Source organism: Pseudorca crassidens, chromosome 20, assembly GCF_039906515.1.
Source record: "Pseudorca crassidens isolate mPseCra1 chromosome 20, mPseCra1.hap1, whole genome shotgun sequence".
Lineage (NCBI taxonomy): Eukaryota > Metazoa > Chordata > Mammalia > Artiodactyla > Delphinidae > Pseudorca > Pseudorca crassidens.
The window spans coordinates 3,555,589-3,573,280 of NC_090315.1; the positions used below are offsets into that span (position 1 = coordinate 3,555,589).

General features: G+C 42.8%; 1 protein-coding gene and 1 pseudogene across 2 annotated transcripts in view; both read right to left on the reverse strand.

Moving 5' to 3' along the window:
• Positions 1 to 17,692, reverse strand: part of AURKC (aurora kinase C) — a 476,131-nt gene that overhangs the window by 90,229 nt on the left and 368,210 nt on the right. The gene's annotated exons all lie outside the window — the stretch shown is intronic.
• LOC137215444 (protein CEBPZOS-like) lies at positions 7,314 to 15,396 on the reverse strand (annotated as a pseudogene).

Consider the following 17,692-nt stretch of genomic DNA (forward strand, 5'->3'; position numbering starts at 1 on the left):
GGGATATATGTATATATGTATGGCTGATTCATTTTGCTGTACAGTAGAAACTAATGCAGCATTGTAAAGCAACTATATTCCAATAAAAATTAATTAAAAAATAAATTAAATAAGTGATTATCTGAAATAACGCCATTTGCAGCAACATGGATGGTGAAGTAAGTCAGACAGGGAAAGACAAATATCATATGATATCACTTACATGTGGAATCTAAAAAAACTATACAAATGAACTTATTTACAAAACAGAAACACTCACAGACTTAGAGAACGAACTTATGGTTACCAGGGGGTAAGGATGGTGGGGAGGGATTGTTAGGGAGTTTCGGATCGACATGTACATGCTGCTATATTTTAAATGGATAACCAACAAGGACTCACTGTACGGCATTTTCTTAAAATAGGTGATTTTCTCAGTCTGGCCTCGGTGTTCGCAAGGGTGCAGAGTAACACCTCCTATGAAAGCGAACTATCACCTCAAGCACAGTACAAACCGGACACTGATACAGAGTCTGGACATACAGGGGGTGGTGAGGAGTGTGGCAAAGGGGAGAAAGTGTGTTTGGTTGAGGCGTGCAGCTGCTACCAGACACCATCGAATGGCTTGTACGGGTGACATCGAGCCCAGTCTCGATGCTAGATCTTCTGAATTTTCAAGAGAAATTGGAAAACCATGTTTCTGTGTTGAATTCTCCCAGAATTTCAGTGCCGCTTCAATACTTATACATTGTTGTTGGGCTGGTAAGTGGGCACGATCTTTATGGTGGGCGATTTGGCATTATCAGTGCAAAATCTGAAGGCTTGTATCCTTTGACCCAGCAATTCCGCTTCCAGCAGTATATTGCACAGATGCACTTGTACACGCCTGTAATAGCACGGGTGTATGGGAATTCTCCGCCGCATCGTTAGTTATAACAGAGGAGTGGACACAACCTCAAAACCCATGGTTAGATATTGTGGGACAGTCATACAGTGGGATACTTTGTATGAAAAATGAGTAATCTGCTGAAGTCCTGGCATAGAAAGATCTCCAAGAGTTATCTATTTTATTTAATGTGTGTATGGATATTACAGGCACCACTCCGGCTGCTTTTCTTTCAACCCTCACCACAATCCCTGTTTTAGAACTGGGGAAACGGAGGCCCCAAGAGGTGAAGCCCAGAGCCCCACAGTAACAAGTGAAGAAGCTGGGAGTCAAATGTAGACAGCTGGGTTCAATCCATGCTTTTAGCCACCAAGCTTTGCTGTCTTCACATTAAGCAGGAAATAGCAAGTTGCAGAAAGATGGGTGCAAAAGTTACTATTCTGTTTTTAAAGGGGGGGGGGCTGCCAATGTGATGTGCTTACAATGACTCATTAAAGATGATGTTCCACATCCCACGAAGGGTACAGGGTGGCTTGGGACTGGCGGGAAGGTCGAGTTTTCACTACACAATATTTCCCGTAAGATTATTAAGTCCACAGAGTTAATATGTAACCACTATTTAAAATGTACTATTATTGAAGCAACCTAAATGTCCATCGAAGATGAATGGATAAAGAAGATGTGGTCCATATATACAATGGAATACTACTTAGCCATAAAAAAGAATGAAATAATGCCATTTGCAGCAACATGGATGGACCTAGAGATTATCATACTAAGTGAAGTAAGTCAGAGACAAATGTCATATGCTATCACTTATATGTGGAACCTTAAAAAATGATACAAATGAACTTATTTACAAAACAGAAGATTCACAGACATAGAAAACAAATTTATGGTTACCAAAGGGGAAAGTGGGGGAGGGATAAATTAGGAGTTTGGGACTAGCAGATACACACTACTCTATATATAAAATAGATAACCAATAAGGACCTACTGTATAGCACAGGGAACTATATTCAATTCTGTAATGGAAAAGAATCTGAAAAAGAATATATATATATATATATATATATATATATATATATAACTGAATCACTGTGCTGTACACCAGAAACTAACACAATATTGTAAATCAACTATGCTTCAATTAAAAATTTAAAAAATAATAAAATATGCTACCATTAAAAAGAAAAAAATAAACTAACTTGAAAATAATACTGGTAGCTTTGTCTTCCTGGAACTTAATGCCTGCCGTCATACGATATATTATTTCCACGTTCGTACCACCGCATCTAAGATGCAGCCCTAAACATCATTAAAGGAGGCACTGGGGCTTTTTCTTCATCCTCCACCGTATCCCTAGAACAAAGCCTGGAGCTTAAACTAGGTATAGAATTAATGTGTCAATAGAATTATCTATGTTCATCATCTATTTAATCCAATCAATATTTGTGGAATAAATAAGAGGTTTAACGAATGAATGAACACGTTAGAGAGCAGCTGGGGTTGATGGTATCGCTGGCTTTCGGGCGGCTTGGGATTTCTAACAGCGGCATAAACTCCCCCCCACCTCTCTTCTGCAAAGACCCCCTGTCTGAAGATGCACTTTAATTGCATTAAAGTCGTGAGCAGACTACCAATGGGGAGACCTTGCCCCATCCTCCCCTTCCCCTCACCCCCCACCAGGTGGCTGGTTATCAGCCGCAAGAGCTGTCGGCTGGCGACATCCGTTGTTATGGAAACCGCAGCCAGCCAGGGAAGAGGAGGGGGCTGCGACGGGAGCAAGTGGGGCCACGGAGCTTGGAATTTTCCAGGCACTGCAGTCAGACGGTGTGTACGGTGTGTACGTGCGTATTCAAACCCTCCCCTGGACTCCAAGAGGGGGGGTCCATGTGGGGGGATACTGAGAAGGGGGGTCTGAGCAAGTGGCTTCTCCCCCACCCCCACTCTGGACCCCTCTTCCACAATGGAGACAAGCTTCACAGTTCATGAGGTTCTAGCTTAGAAAAAAATGTTTCTAGAATCTTCCAGAATCACACCCCAATCATTTTCCACCTGTCATATTTTCTCCAAATGAGCTGTGTCTGCGGTCTTGTTTTGTCTGTGCTTGCGCAGTACTGTCCTCTCTCCTGTGCAGGGTCACAGGATCTCTGTGAGCAGAGCTGTGCTACCCTAGTGACCTGGGGACCCTCAGAGTCTTGGGCAGCGCCTGGCCCACAGTAGGGCTGCAGCGCAGATAACCAGACTTGGGCGGACAAATGGATGGATGACTCTGTGCTATCCTGTTATACCACAGTCTCATAGGAGATGACTGGAATGGAGCATCGTTTCTGGATTCTTATGGCCCCCGAGGGGGTAAAAGTTGTAATCCTGGGGCTTCCCTGGTGGCGCAGTGGTTGAGAGTCCGCCTGCCGATGCAGGGGACACGGGTTCATGCCCCGGTCCGGGAAGATCCCACATGCCGCGGAGCGGTTGGGCCCGTGAGCCATGGCCGCTGAGCCTGCGCGTCCAGAGCCTGTGCTCCGCAACGGGAGAGGCCACAACAGTGAGAGGCCCGCGTACCGCAAAAAAAAAAGTTGTAATCCTGGCTCCTCCTCCTTCACACTCCTTCCCACCAAGAGGGCTCAGATCCTAGGACAGCGATGGGTGGGCTCGTTTACCCCCCCGATGGAGATCCTGGGGTCTTTTTGTTTGTTTGTTTGAGCTTTATTGCAGTATAATTGACAAATTAAAATGTATACATTTAAGTTGTACAACATGATGATTTGATGCAAGTATGTATTGGGAAATAACCATCACAATCAAGTTAATTAACATATCCACCACCTCACAGTTACTGTTTTTTTCTTTTCCCTTCCTTCATTTCTTGCTTTCTTTCTTCCTTGCTTTCTCTTTCTTTCTTTCTCCTTCCTTCCTTCACCTTCTCCGCCCTCCCCCTTGCCCTCCTCTCCTTCTCCTTCTTCTTCTTCTTCCTCTTCTACGTCTTCCTCCTCCTCCTCCTCCTCCCCCTCCCCTTCTTCTTCTTCTTCTTCTTCTCCTTCTCCTTCTCCTTCTCCTTCTTCTTCTTCTTCTTCTTCTTCTTCGTGTGTGTGTGGTGAGAACACTTAACGATTTACCCTCTTAGGGTAAAATTTCAAGTGTACCATACAGTGTTATAACTATAGTCACATTGCTGTACGATACTTGGAGATCCTGGATTCTTAGAGGTCAGCCCATGGGTGTGGGGCACACTCTTACAATGGTATGCCTGAATTTGAATCCAGGTCAATTAGCTGTGCACCCCAGGGTCGGTCACTTAACCTCTCTGTGCCTCACTTTCCTCATCTGCAAAATGGTAGTAATAATACTGCCCATCCTCTGGGGTCCTTGTGAGGATTGAAAGAGAAAATCACATAAGCACTGAACACAAAGCTTGCATGTAATGGGGGCTCAGGAAGCGTCACGTGTAGTTGCATTTCATATATATTTTTTCACTTCATAAATATATGTACACATTTCAATATATATAATAAATAATTAATAATCAAAATACAGTTGGCCCTTGAACAATGCAGGGGGTTAGAGGTGCTGCTTCTCCATGCAGTCAAAAATCTGCATATAACTTAGAGTCAGCCCTCCATATATGTGGTTCCTCGGTATCCACAGATCCAACTGACCACAGATCATGTAGTACTGTAGTAGTTACTACTGAAAAAAATCCAGGGAGAAATGGACCCACGCAGTTCAAACCTGTGTTGTTCAAGGGTCAGCTGTGTTTTATGTATATAAACTCAATATATAGTATAGATAGATGTTTATATATAAAAATATATATTTATAAATTAAAAATATATAAGTCAATGGTTCTTAACTGAGGGTGATTTTGCTCCTCGGGGGACAACTTGTCAATGTCTGGAGGCGTTTTTGGTTGTCAAAACTGAAGGGGTGAGGCTGCTGGCATCTAAGGACACTGCTCAACATCCTACAGCACACGTGGATGGCCCGCACGGCAAAGAACGATTTGGTCCCGAATGCCAGAAGTACCAAGGCTGAGAGACCCTGGTAGATACACATACATTTATAATAGTCCAGACCAATGAGAAATAAAGAAATATAACGTGAGTCACATACATAACTTAAAGTTTCCTAGCATCCTCATGAAAAAAAAAATAGAAAAGGAACAGGTGAAATCAATTTTAAGGCCAGCTCTTATTTAACCCAGTACAGCTGACCTGCACACAGACTTTTTTCAAGAGTAAATAGGACAGTACTACACCTCTGCAGAGGCAGAACCACGGATGTGGAGGAACTCTGGCTTCGGAGGGCTGACTATTCGCTATACTCAAATTTTCCACTGCTCGGAGGGTCAGCACTCCTAACCCCTGTGTTGTTCAAGGGTTAACTACATATTCAAAATATTACATGTAATCAGTATAAAGCGTTGTTGGGAATTCCCTCGCGGTCGAGTGGTTAGCACTCAGAGCTTTCACAGCCGAGGCCCGAGTTCAATCCCTGGTCCAGAAACTAAGATCCCGCAAGTTGCGTGGTGTGGCCAAAAAAAAAATGTTAATACAATATAGTCCATGTTTCTGAATATATAGAAAATTACGGATGCTTAAAAAAAACTACCATTGTTAACAAGCGATCTCACATTCTTTTTCTCGTGCAATCTTGGAAATCCAGTGTGTGTTATACGTTATGGCACATGTCAATTCGCACCAGCCACATTTCAAGGGCTTAAGAGACCCAGGACGCTGGTGCCGGCCCCCCGGGGGCTGGATAGCTCGGGAGAAACCATTATCACACGCTGAACAGAATGGCCAGCAGAGGGCGTCATGAGAACAGCACGGATTTACTGAAATAAGAAACACTGCATGATATCACTCATATGTGGGATCTGAAATATAAAACAAACGTATGAATATAACAAAAAAAGAAACAGGCTCACAGATAGAACAAACTAGCGGAGTGGGGAGAAGGAAGCGGAGAGGGACAAGATGGGGTAGGGGATTAACAGGTACAAACTACCAATACTATGTACAAAACAAAAAACTAGGAGGATATATCGTACAACACAGGGAATATAGCCAATATTTTATAATAACTGGAAATGGAGTATAACCTTTAAAAATTGTGAATCACTACGTTGTACACCTGAAACTTATATAATATGGTAAATCAACTGTATCTGAATTTTAAAAAAGCAGGGAGAGGTGGTTGGGAAGGAGCAAAAACAAACAAAAACAAAACAGAAAAATAAGGACTGGAAACAGATTCTGTGCCTGCTGGGGATTATAGGTAGTTTTTATTTCTTTATTTTCATCTGCATTTTCTAAAGTTTCTACAACAAACACGATTTTTTTAAGTACAAAGAAAAGAACCTCATGGAATTACTTGAAAACCTATCCAACTGGAGAGAAACACATTCCAATGGGCAGGGCCTGAGAAAGGAAAAGGCTTTTGGCCACAGATAGTCAAGAGCAGGGCGGCAGTCTTATGTGCTGTGTTTCATCTCTCTAGGGGGACGGATGCAGTTGACAGCATGTACTTCCAAGCCTGGTAACTCCAAATCTCAGTCCCCTCTGCCCAGGCCCGCCCACCCTGCTGACCCCAGCCATGTCCAGTTTCCATGCCTGGATTCCCCCATGGTCACCTGTGGCCTCCAGTCCAGCCCCGGTGCCCCACCAGCAGCTGGAGCCATGGTGCTTAGACACAAGTCTGACCATGGCTCTCCCTTGCCTGATGTCCTTGGGGGCTCCTGACCGCACTCAGGGTGAAATTCAAGACACCGGCCGTGGCCTAAAATATCTCTCCAGGTGTGGCCTTACCAAGCTCTCCAGCCTCATCTTACAACTACTCGCCCACCTTGGTTCTGGGCTGTTGTAGCTCCAGTTGTGTCTCCCCTAAATTCAGATGCTGAAGCCCTAACCCCAGGACCTCAGAACGTGACTGCGTTTGGAGGTGGGGTCTTTACATAGGGAATTAAAGTAAAATGAGGTCACGGGGCCCTAATCCAATGTGACTAGTGTCCTTATAATAGGAGGAGATTTGGACACAGACACACACAGAGGGATGACCATGTGAGGACACAGGGAGAGGATAATTGTCTACAATCTAAAGAGCGAGGTCTCAGGAGACCAACCATGTTGAAACCTTGATCTCAGTCGTCTGGCCTCCAGAACTGCGAGGGAAAAAATTTCTATTGTTGAAGCCACACTTTGGTGCTTTGTTATGGCAGCCCTTGCAAACTAATACAGCCACTCCTTAAAAAAAAAAGTTGTGCTTAAAAAGCAAAAAACGTTCTGGAATCACGTGCACATAATTGATACTAAAACAAAGAATTATGCAATATATTAGAAATTATAAAAAAACCCGGGTATCTCAAGTGAAATCTAGACTATGGAGACCAACAGGTGAATCCTGGCAGAAATGTAAACCTATAAAATGCATGCGTCATTCTTCGTATTTAGAGAAAATCGCACACAACACCTGCGACATCCAGTTGTCCCGATAGCGTGAGCAAAGGGTCAGGAGGATGAAACTATCGGGGGTTGGGTGGGTCAGCGAAACCCAGCCACTGTGGGACTGTCCGTCAGGATGGTATTTCTGGCTGGCTATTTGACAATATGTGTTCACCTCAGTCCTAAGACACCGGCTCACTGAACCTCCCACTCTGTGCTCTGAATCCCCGAAGCTGTGTTTCTCCTTCCATTTCACGCTTGTATGTACCTGCCTCGTCCTTACCCTGTCTTCAAAGTCAGCTCATGAACAACAACAACAAAAATAATAATAGCTAACGTGTGTTGTGTGCTTTAGATGTCTTACTGAACTTGGATCTTTTTGTTTTTTTGAATTTTATGACGAATTTTACTCCAAAATGACTCTAGTGGTACCAGAGACACTGATGTAGAGTTTAAATATTGTTTCAGACAATGTGAAAATGGATAAAAGCAATATTTCTAGTGCATATATTTTTAGATAATGTCATTTTAAATGTGTGAGTTAAAATGTGATAAATATTAATGAACTTATTTACAAAACAGAAACAGACTCACAGACATAGAAAACAAACCCATGGTACCAAAGGGGAAAGGAGGTGGGGGATAAATTAGATAAACAATAAGGTCTTACTGTATAATGCAGGGAACTATATTCAATATCTTGTAATAAACTACAATGGAAAAGAAAACAATGTAATAAATATTAAAAATAGATGTTTCACTATTTTATCCATTTTGAAAGGTTTATATATTCAGAATTACAAGGGAGGTTTTTTTTTTTTTTAAGGAGAACCACTTTATTTTGAGTAGTAAAGAAAACTCTATTTACAACATAATATACAAACTTTCCATCAGTTTCTTCACAGTTAGTCCAAAGAATGAAACCTCTAGGGACTTCCCTGGCGGTCCAGTGGTTAAGACTCCACACTTCCGGGACTCCCTGGGTGGCGCAGTGGTTAAGAATCCACCTGACAATACAGGGGACACGGCTTTGATCCCTGGTCTGGGAAGATCCCACATGCCGTGGAGCAGCTAGGCCCGTGCGCCATAGCTACTGAGCCTGCGCTCTAGAGCCTGCATGCCACAACTACTGAAGCCCACGAGCCACAACTACTGAAGCCCGTGAGCCACAACTACTGAGCCCATGTGCTGCAACTACTGAAGCCCGAGTGCCTAGATCCCATGCTCTGCAACAAGAGAAGCCACCTCAATGAGAAGCCTGTGCACGGCAACCAAGAGTAGCCCCTGCTCACCGCAACTAGAGAAAGTCCCCATGCAGCAACGAAGACCCAACGCAGCCAATAAATAAATTTAAAAAAAAAGACCCCTCACTTCCAATGCAGGGGATGCGGGTTCCTTCCCTGGTCGGGGAACTAAGATCCCACAGGCTGTGTGGCCAAAAAATAAATTAAATTAAATTAAAAAACCCCCCCTCTGACTTAAAGTTTACATTTAACTTTAAATATTCATGTCAACTTTGGAATTTTATTCTTGCCTGATACTATGAAATATGAAACTTTAATCGACGGCAAGTTCCTAATTTTTGCTGTTCAGCCACTTTTCTGGATCTTGCTCTCTGATCCCATACATTCCAGAGTGTTCACTGGATTTGTAATAAACTTCCAAGATGAAGGGGAATTTCTTGCTCGTGTTTTGCCTGAAATCTTGCCTTGTGTTCATCTTTTTAAAAAAAATATGCTCCAAAAAATGTCTACAAGTTCAGCTACTAAAACTCCTTTAAAGAGCTTCTTTGCCAGTGGGTCCATCCTGAGGCCCAAGGGCTGGCAGACACCACCCCTCCCACTCACTTTGATTTTTTAAAATAATATTTATTTATTTATTTATTTGGCTGCGCTGGGTTTTCCTTGTGGCATGCAGGACCTAGTTCCCTAACCAGGGATCGAACCCGGGCCCCCCGCACTGGGAGCTCAGATTCTTAACCGCTGGACCACCAGGGAAGTCCCTCACTTTGATCTTTATAGCAGCTCTAGTGGGTTGATACTAGGATAGGCCTTCATTCCCCATGGGGAAACTGAGGCACAGAGGAGTTAACTTGTTATTGGAGGTCCAAATGCCAGGGTGGAGCAGAACCTGGATTTAAGATAGAAGCGCTAATTCCTGAGCCTCAGCTGTTGACTGCCGTGCTCTCCTTAGACTACATGTCATATGATCCATCTTCCCAGGAGGGTCAGGATCCCCCCACCCCCATGGTGGTCTGGCCGCAAGTCCTCCCCCTAGTGGGACGCATGGTTGCCCCTGCCCTACCAAGTAGGACACTACAAGATACCCAGCATCCTTAGAGCCAGGCTAGTAACACCTATCTCCTGACTAGATCAATATTGAGAAAAGTGATGGTAACTAATGATTACCACTTGTTGAATACCCTCTCTGGGCCAGGGCCTGTTTACAAGCACTTTCCATATTAACTACACTTCCCAACAACCATGTGAGGCAGGTAATTTGATGATCCCTGATTTTAAAATGTGGCGACCCAGCCCCAGAGAGTTAAGTAACTGGCCTAAGGGCACACAGCCAGTTGGTGGAGCTGGGATGCAGACATTCCATGTAAGGTATATATGCACAATGTCATCACACACACGCACACAGAGGCACACATGCACACACACGAACCTCAAATAAAGGGCAAGGAGACCCTCGGCCTGGGCACTATTGCCATTCTGAACGGAATCGTTCCCTGCTGCGGCAGCCCGTCCCGACCTGGGCACTATTGCCATTTTGAACGGAATCGTTCCCTGCTGTGGCAGCCCGTCCCATGCACTGTAGGGTGTTGAGCAGCATCCCTGGTTTCTACCCACCACATGCCAGCAGAACTCCTCCCCCCGCCCCCATCGTGACAACCAAAAGTGTCTCCAGATATTTCCAAATGTTTCCTGGGGGCACAGCCACCCTGGTTGAGGACCATGGTGCAGCCTCATGGAAACACGTTTCTTCTGAGGGCTGAGCGGACGCTTTAGTTCAAACCTGTACCTTCTTCCGAGATCAAAGGAAGTTACATGTGAGAAGGATGCTGGTGAGGTGGGAGGCGGGGGAGGGGCGGGGCGGTGACCCCACAAGTCTTCTGGCTTCTGCTCTGCAGCTTCACCTCCATGACATAGCCAGAGGGCTCCTGCGTAAATGCAAAACTGATGTTATTCCCCTGCTAGAAACCCACCCAAATTTCTTGTTTCACGAAGGGCAGCGGCCCCTCTCCTTGCCGTGGCCCACGTCCACGCCCTCCCCATGTCTCACCACTCTTTTCACCTCCTTGATTCCACCTGCACCAGCCTTCCTGCTGCTCCCTGGACAGACCACATATGTTCCTACCCCAGGGCCTTTGCACGTGCTGCTCCCTCAATCTAGAGGGAGCATCGAATCCCGTCAGAGCAATCTCTCACTGATCATTTCCAAGGGTGAATATAAAATTACCCTTATTTTTAAAAAAATTATTTTATTGGACTATAGTTGATTTACAATGTTGTGTTAGTTTCAGGTGTACAGCTAACTGATTCTGTTATACTTATATATACATTCCTTTTCATATTCTTTTCCGTGATGGTTTATCCCAGGATATTGAATATAGTTCTCTGTGCTGTACAGTAGGACCTTGTTGTTTATCCATCCTATACATAGTAGTTTGCATCTGCTAATCCCAAACTCCAAATCCTTCCCTCCTCCACCTCCCTTCCCCCTTGGCAACCACAAGTCTGTTCTCTATGTCTGTGAATCTCTTTCTGTTTCATAGATAAGTTCATTTGTATCATTTTTTAAGATCCCACATATAAGTGATATCATATGATATTTATCTTTGTCTGTCTTACTTCACTTAATATGATAATCTCTAGGTCCATCCATGTCGTTGCAGATGGCATCATTTCATTCTTTTTTATGGCTGAATAGTAAAATTATCTTTATTTATTATTATTTTAAATTATTTTTTTCAGGTGTATTGAGAAATAATGGACATACATCACTGTATAAAAACTATTGGGGGGGAGGGATAAACACCTCCTAGAGTAATGGATATAAAAACAAAAATAAACAAATGGGACCTAATGAAACTTAAAAGCTTTTGCAAAGCAAAGGAAACTATAAACAAGATGAAAAGAAAACCCTCAGAATGGGAGAAAATATTTGCAAACGAATCAATGGACAAAGGATTAATCTCCAAAATATATAAACAGCTTATGCAGCTCAATATTAAAAAAAAACAAGCAACCCAATCAAAAAATGGGCAGAAGATCTAAATAGACATTTCTCCAAAGAAGACATATTGATGGCCAAGAGGCACATGAAAAGCTGCTCAACATCACTAATTATAAGAGAAATGCAAATCAAAACCACGATGAGGTATCACCTCACATCGGTTAGAATGGGCATCATCAGAAAATCTACAAACAATAAATGCTAGAGAGGGTGTGGATAAAAGGGAACCCTCCTGCACTGTTGGTGGGAATGTAAATTGATACAGCCACTATGGAGAACAGTATGGAGGTTCCTTAAAAAACTAAAAATAGAATTACCATATGACCCGGTAATCCCACTACTGGGCATATACCCAGAGAAAACCATAATTCAAAAAGATACATGAGGGGCTTCCCTGGTGGCGCAGTGGTTGGGAGTCCGCCTGCCGATGCAAGGGACACGGGTTCGCGCCCCGGTCCGGGAGGATCCCACATGCCGCGGAACGGCTGGGCCCGTGAGCCATGGCCGCTGAGCCTGTGCGTCCGGAGCCTGTGCTCTGCAGTGGGAGAGGCCACACAGTGAGAGGCCCGCATAGAGCAAAAAAAAAAAAAAAAAAAAAAAAGATACATGCACCCCAATGTTCATTGCAGCACCATTTACAATAGCCAGGTCATGGAAGCAACCTAAACGCCCATCAACAGACGAATGGATAAAGAAGTTGTGGTACATATATACAATGGAATATTCCTCAGCCATTAAAAGGAATGAAACTGGGTCATTTGTAGAGACGCCGATGGACCTAGAGACTGTCATACAGAATGAAGTAAGTCAGAAAGAGAAAAACAAATATTGTATATTAACGCATATATGTGGAATCTAGAAAAATGGTACAGATGAACAGGTTTGCAAGGCAGAAATAGAGACACAGATGTAGAAGAAAAAACTGTGGACACCAAAGGGGGAAAGTGGGAGGGGTGGTGGTGGTGGGATGAATTGGGAGATTGGGATTGACATATATACACTAATATGTATAAAATAGATAATTAATAAGAACCTGCTGTATAAATAACATTACATAAAAATACGTAAACATTACATAACATTACATAACATACATAACATTACATAAAAATAACATTATAAAAAATAAAATAACATTAAAAAGAAACTATTGGGGAAGAGGGATAAATTAGGAATTTGGGATTAACATATACACAGTACGTATATAAAACAGATAAACAACAAGGATTTACTGAATAGCACAGGGAACTATATTCAATATCTTGTAATAAATTATAATGGAAAGAAATAAAAAAGATTATAGATATATACATATACATGTATAACCAAATCAGTTGCACACCTGAAACTAGCACAATATTGTAAATCAACTATACTTCAATTTAAAAAAGTTATCTTCACTAAGACTATTTCAATTTGAAGAAGCAGGGAGTCCATTAAAATTAAAAAAAAAAAGTTAAGGAGGGAATCACATAGGCAATAAGGTTAATATGGGGGAAAATATAGACGTGGAATGGGAAGGAGAGAAATCTGGGGCTTATCACCCCAGCCAATCCGTTCGGGCAGCCCAAGTAATCTTCCTAAAAGGCAGGTCTGAGATGCAGCTTTCCTGTTCAGAATGCTACTCTCCTCGGGGGAGGAGTAGATTGTTCACAGTGCTTATATATGATGCACAGTCTGACCCCAGGTCCCCTCTGAAGCCTTCTTCAGTTTTTTTTTTTTTGGCTGTGCCATTAGGCATGTGGAATCTTAGTGCCCCTACCAGGGATGGAATCCAGGCCCCCTGCTTTGGGAGCGCGGAGTCTTAACCACTGGACCAGCAGGGAAGTCCCTCTGAAGACTTCTTGCCCATTCTCCTCCCCTTCTCATTCTGTAAATGCACCAGACATGGATGCCCACCTTTCACCTGTCCCTACGGGTCCTCTCCACGACCTGTATAGGATGTGGGAGGCCTTGGAGGTGATGCACGGGACAGTTGTCTCACTGGGAACTCGCCCCTGGATTCTCTTGGTCCCAGGCTGCCGGTCTTTTCCTTGAAGACAATAACACACCTGGGAGGGGGAAGAAAGGACACTCGTTAAGTGAGGGTAGTTCTCGTTCTGCTGACTGTGTCAAAGTTGGGCAAAATGGAGGGTCAGAAAGTGCCACTGGCCTCCCATGGTGAACTATCAACATGATGAAGATGGTAGGGGCTGCTGGGGAAAAAGGGCCGGTGTCTCCGTTTTAATTTACTTTTAATATTACTTATTTTAATTTAAAATCGAATTTCATTCATTTTTTTGAATAGATAAAAACATTCATAGATTCAAAAAGATAGGTCGTGAAAAGACTTTCCTCTGGAGGGTGTGGAAAAAAATGAACCCTCTTACACTGTTGGTGGTAATGTAAATTGGCCCAGACATTGTGGAAAACAGTATGGAATTTCCTTAAAAAACTAAAAATAGAGCTGCCATATGATCATGTAATCCCACTCCTGGGCATATATCTGGAAAAGAAGAAAACTGTAATTCAAAAAGATACATGCACCCCAATGTTCACTGCAGCACTGTTTACAATAACCAAGACATGGAAACAACCTAAATGTCCATTGACAGATGAATGGATAAAGAAGATATGGTACATATATACAATGGAATACTACTCAGCCATAAGAAGAATGAAATAATGCCATTTGAAACAACATGAATGGACCTAGAGATTATCATACTAAGTGAAGTAAGTCAAAGACAAATATCATATGATATCACTTATATGTGGAATCTAAAATGTGACACAAATGAATTTATTTACAAAACAGAAACAGACTCATAGACATAGAAAACAAAGTTATGGTTACCAAAGGGGAAAGGGGAGGGGAGGGATAAATTAGGAGTTTGGGATTAACAGATACACACTACTATATATAAAATAGATAACCAAAAATGACCTACTGTATAACACAGGGAACTACACTCAATATCTTGTAATAACCTATAAGGGAAAAGAATAGTGTAGTATTCCATTTTATGGACTAAACCAGAAATAATTAAAACATAATGTTATTATGAATTATTATTATCCCCCATGGATGCATGCCTGGGTTGTTTCTAGTCTTTGACAAGTAAAAATCTTGATGAAATAAATAAGCTGTTTGGCAAGTGACCCTGAAGACAGCTGTGTGTAGGATGGTTTTGGGAGAGGGGAGAAGCAGTCATTTTAGAAACAAGGGTCGATTGGCAGCCTGAGGAGACCCCCTATTGTCTCCCATAGAACTTTCTGCTGAATGAAATAGCCCAGCTGGTTCCCAAGGAATCTTTGTAATTTTTGCCTTGCTCTCTATCTAAGGAAAGGAACGGTTAGTTATTCTTGGGTTCAGACCAGCGCGGTCAAGATTCTAGAATCGCCCTATCCAAACCATGAAAACACCTGAAAGCTAGCCATTGTTCTCCAAAGTACACCCCTAGATCCCATTTCCCACCTACTTTTCTCTAATTTTCCTGCTTTGTTTTTGCTCTGCATTCTGGGTGCTTGAGGTAGTGAGGTCTCAATGAAGTCCAGCTGTTCCCGCTGCCGCTGCTGATTCTTATTTTATTATTGTTCAGCCGTGCAGAGCATGGGATGCATAACACGTTTGCCCCACATCCCATGTGTTGCATTCAGTGTTTATCAATCAGATTGTGAGCATCTCAAGGGCAGGGAGTATGTCCTATATTTTCCCCTCAATGCTCAGCACGGCTCCTGGCACACAGGGAATGATGACGCTTTTAGAACCAGGCTGTACTATATCTAGTGTGTAAATCCCAAGTAATGCAGAATTTTGCTTGTGTGTAATATAGCTTCGATCTAAGTAATGCTCACATACGCCATTCTTTCCCCCTCGTTCTTTGCAACAGACAATATCAGGTGACTTCGAGGGGGTAGGCTCTGTGTGCGTTCAAAAGTCAGCTCTTTATGAAAAATAAAATAAATCAGCTTTATACAAGAGGCTTTCTCTTTAGGAAACAGATACTGAACTCTGTATGGATGAAATGGCATCATGTCTGGAATTTGCTTTGAAAATAATTCTGGTGGTTACAGCATGCTGGGGGTATGAGTTGGTCAGTGTTGAAACGATGAGTGTAACAGAAAAAATTTTGCTATTTTGTCTACTTTTGTCTATTTTCAAACCTTTCAAACTGGGCTGGGGCGGAGGGAGGAACAGGTAGAGCACAGAGGAATTTTAGGGCCATGAAAATACCATGTGTGATGCTATAATGGTGGGTATATGTCAATATACATTTGTCCAAACCCACACAATGTACAATGATACAATGAATGGTGATACAAACTATAGACTCTGGGTGATAACAATGTGTCAGTGCAAGTTCTTCTCTTGTAACCAATGGCCCATCTTGGTGGGGAAAGTCGACAATGGGGGGAGTAGGCATGTATGGGTCAGGGGGTGTATGGGAACTCTTTGCAACTTTGCTCAATTTTGCTGTGACCCTAAGACTATTCTAAAAAATTAAAAATTTTTTTAAAAGGAAATACACTGAAAACAAAAGTGTGAATAAGTGTGGCTAAACCAGTGGTTCTCAATCAGGGGTGACTTTGCCCACTAGGGGACACCTGGCAATGCCTGGAGACGTTTTTGGTTGTCACAACATGAGGGGGACGCACCGCTGGCACCTGGTGGGTAGAGACCAGGGAGGCCGCTCGACATCCTACAGTGCACGAAGCCGGCTCCCGCCACGGTAATCATCCAGCCCCACATGTCTGCAGTGCCAGGCTGAGCCCTGGGCCAGACGCTGAGGCCTGCCAAGGATCTGAGCGAAGCTGTCCTTTTTTTTTTTTTTTAACATCTTTATTGGAGTATAATTGCTTTACGATGGCATGTTAGTTTCTGCTTTACAACAAAGTGAATCAGCTATACATATACATATATCCCCATATCTCTCCCCTCTTGCGTCTGCCTCCCTCCCACCCTCCCTATCCCACCCCTCTAGGTGGTCACAAAGCACAGAACTGATCTCCCTGTGCTATGCGGCTGCTTCCCACTAGCTATCAGTTTTACATTTGGTAGTGTATATATGTCCATGCCACTCTCTCACTTTGTCCCAGCTTACCCTTCCCCCTCCCCGTGTCCTCAAGTCCATTCTCTAGTAGGTCTGCGTCTTTACTTCCGTCCTGCCCCTAGGTTCTTCATGACCACTTTTTTTTTTTTTTTTTTAGATTCCTGAATTCCATACCCCTCCTTCTCCCCGGCCTGAGTGTCCTTAGTTTTATTTTTATTTTTTAAATTCTATTGACATATAGTTGATTTACAATGTTGTGCTAATTTCTGCTGCACAGCAAAGTGACTCACTTATACACATATAGACATTCTTTTTCATATTCTTTTCCACTATGGTTTATCCCAGTATGTTGAATATAGTTCCTTGTGCTATACAGTAGGACCTTGTTGTTTATCCATCCTATGTATACTAGAGTGTATCTGCTAATCCCAAACTCCCAATCCAGACCTCCCCCTTGGCAACCACAAGTCTGTTTTCTATGTCTGTGAGTCTGTTTCTGCTCTGTAGATAGGTTCATTTGTGTCATATTTTAGATTCCACATATAAGTGATATCATATGATATTTGTCTTTCCCTTTCTGGCTACTTCACTTAGTATGATAATCTCTAGGTCCATCCATGTTGCTGCAAATGGTATTATCTCATTCTTTTTTATGGCTGAGTAATATTCCATTGTATATATGTACCACATCGTCTTTATCCATTCCTCTGTTGATGGACATTTAGGTTGTTTCCATGTTTTGGCTCTTCTGAACAGTGCTGCTATGAACATAGGGGTGCATGTATTCTTTCGAATTACAGTTTTTGTCCTTTTTAAGAAAGTAATTAGCAAGTGCTCTGGAGAGGCTGAAGGCACACCAGCACCTAAGAGAAACTTCCTCTGCAATGGAATGGAAAGAGTTGACAAGGGTATATAGCATTTTATGATGGAATTTAATTGTTTTTAAAGCCGAACCATCTGAAATGACATCACACCAGTGCAATTGGTCCCCTATTCTTGGAAACACAGGACTCGTGGATGGGTGGGATGCACACTTTGGGGAAAAGGGACGGAAGAGGAATTAATCCTGAATTATAGCTTGGGCAGCTCGGGAAGTGGCGTCGACATTT